Source organism: Otolemur garnettii, unplaced genomic scaffold (assembly GCF_000181295.1).
Source record: "Otolemur garnettii isolate 467f Iridium unplaced genomic scaffold, OtoGar3 scaffold00073, whole genome shotgun sequence".
Lineage (NCBI taxonomy): Eukaryota > Metazoa > Chordata > Mammalia > Primates > Galagidae > Otolemur > Otolemur garnettii.
Genome location: NW_003852468.1, coordinates 87,127 through 90,206, shown reverse-complemented (window position 1 = coordinate 90,206; position 3,080 = coordinate 87,127).

Here is a 3,080-nt window from a genome sequence, read left to right as displayed (position 1 = left end):
CCAGCGCCGAGCCTCTTTTTTTTTTTTTTTAAACGTAAGTCTCATTCTGTCACCCTGAGTAGAGTTTGTCATCATAGCTCATGGCAACCTCAAACTCCAGGGCTTAAGCAATCCTCTTGCCTCAGCCACCCAAGTAGCTGGAACTATAGGTGCATACCATGATACCTGGTTAGTTTTTCTATGTTTAGTCAAGATAGGTCTCACTCTTGCTCAGGCTGGTCTCGAACTAAAGAAGCCATTATCTTAACTGGGCAAAAGTTTTATGGTCCTAGTTTCACCACTTTATACCTTTGTGCCCTGAGAAAGTCATGTAAGTGTCCACACCTCCATTTCCTCGTGTGTGAAACATGAATGAATTTGGATTAGGATGTCCACTCACACAGTAGGGCTTAGGTCGATCCGCCTGAAAGAGTACATACAAATGGTTCTGAGAACAAGAGCAGCATGTGTCCAGCTTCTGCTGAATTCATTACATCTGCTGAATTTCCCCACCTTATTTTCAGCTTAGGCAAGCTAAAGATACCTTAGGCATTTGGCCAGTCATTTCCAAGAACTTGCTTCAGTCCAAGCGGCAAGAAGATCAGCAAGAAAAGGATAACCCCCTATAGGAGAGTTCAAGATCATAGTCTGCAAGCTTGCAGGACTCAAATCAAGCAATCCATAGAGAGATTTCTGACAGAGGAAGGGGTTGGAGAGTCAAGTCCTTTCCATTTCCCCTCATAATATTATGTCTGGCCAGAGGACAGAGAATAGACATGAGCTAGACAAGAATAGCTCAGTTAGCTAATCTGTCCAAACTAGCGACAACCTCTTCTCTACTGACCTTTCTCCTACTTTGGCCCACGTTTTTCCCAAGGTCATTTGAGACCACAAAGCTAGAAATAAATTCTTCTAGTTTCCTGATATCATCTCAAAAAGGCCTTTTCCTTATCCCCAGTAGGCTTTACTTTTTGGCCGTGGCTGGGTTTGAACCCACCACCTTTAGACATATAGGGCTGGCACCCTACTCCTTAAGCAACAGGTGCCACCACCTCCCCAGTAGGCTTTAATTTGTCTTTTTATATATAAGAGGAAAGGAAGGTTCCCCTACAACCCTAATGAGAGTCACTGGGAAGATACTGATCCAACCCTAATTGCAAGACCTCAGAGCCTAGGTGCTATCACCTTGGATACCCAAGACATTGGAGAAGGAATCTAGAGATTCCTCAGAACTGATCCTGACTGATGCAGGGAGGGGATAGGTCCCACATCAGAGTCTGGAACTACTTTTCATGTTCAAACTGCCCCTCCTCCTAAGATTCTCAACCTTGGGTTATACTCCCAGCCCCTCCCTCAATGATCCCCATCCTGTGGTTCCATTTCTCTTTGTGTAAGTAGAAAAAGGGGAAAAACATTCAAACCCTGCTTCAAACATTTTATTACACCAGGGCAAATTTGATAGTACTAGAATAGGAAAGAGTTAGACCAATCTTTGTCTTACCAAGAAAGGAGGAAGAAAGAAACCCACTTAAGTTCAGATAAAGATTTGAGGTCTTTCATGTCTTAGGGAGAATGGGTAAAGTCCCATTTGGACAGAGAAAGAAGCTCTGGTACCTCGCCTTATGCTCTGGTATGACCAGAGATGTAGCCATTTGGGAGAGGAAACAGAAAATGCTGATCAGCCCTTTTCTTAAGTCTTCCATTTCCTTTCCCCAGCCTCTTTCCTGGAGCCTACACAATCTTTCCCGTCTGACCATAGTTGGCTGCCCTTGGCCCTTCACCTTTCCCTTACTTGGCCTGGCTCCTTTTTTAAGCCTTGCTTTCCATGCTGAACCACCAGTCTAACACCTGCCCAGAGATATCAGGGATCCCTATAAACATCTCAGGAGCAGCACTGGGCCAGGCCAGGAGGGGCAGCTTAGGACCAGTTAGAGAGTTTATCACTCAGACTCATTCTTGTTGCCTTTCAGATTCTTTTCCTCTTCTTGACTCTTTCCCCATGTCTTTTTCTCCATGTCTCTCTTTGCCTTGTGCCTTCACACTGTGCTGCTTAAATCAGGTTACTCATGGGATAATTTGGCGAAGAGTATTTGGAGCCACAGAATACACAGAGCACATCTTCCAGAGTGTTAATTTTACTTTTAAGATTTGGTGGGGGAAGAGAAATCATTTTTATACTAAAACCAACACAAATGTATTATGCAGTGTAAATCAAAATTTACATTTTTAAAGATGAAATAGGTACTTCAAAGACATTTCTGGCTACATACCATAGGCTACTTTGGACTGCTCTGAGGACCCCAGGGGAAAATGATTCACTCTGTTAGGATTCTGCAGAGAAAATATCTTGGAGGTTCTTCTTGGAGCAGAGGTAGCAAGCTAAGGTAAACCTAAACACCACACAGGAGCCAGGCAGATACAAAGGAGTGAGGTAGATGGCTATAATGCAACAGGGAATGCTGAGTACTGGCAAACCAGAGCTAGCTGGGTCCCTTCAGCCATTAAAGAATGTGGTCCAGTGTAACCAGATATGAGAGACACCAGAGACACCACAAGGTGGATTTTAGAGAAACCTGGTTTTTAAGTGTTTACAATGAATTCAAATTTCTTGGAAGAAATTGTATAGGTTTCTGTCTACATGCTGGTCCTGTGTATAAGCCTCTGGCTTAGAGTTTCCCCCATCATGCCAAAATCAAGACATAGGGAGAGAAGGATGAAGCATGGTGTGATCTCCCCTCCCTAATCTTTCCCCTCTACAGCTTCCCACCAGTCTTCAAGCATTGATATCCAGATTCCCTTTGCCACCCAGAAAGTAGAGTGGGCAATACCAGAAGGGGTGCTGAGATAGAAACAAGGTGGGGAGTTTTTGGATTTAGAAGGGTATTCAGCAGTTTAAAAAGATCAAGGGAAGATGGAGCACCAAATTAGGAATTTTCATTTCTCCTTCCTCATCTCCATTCCTAACCTTTAAACCTTTCTCACAGTCAAAAAGATATTCTGGGCTCAGCATCTGTGGCTTAAGCAGCTAAGGCGCCAGCCACATACACCTAAGGTGGCGGGTTCGAATCCAGCCCAGGCCTGCCAAACAACAATAATGGCTG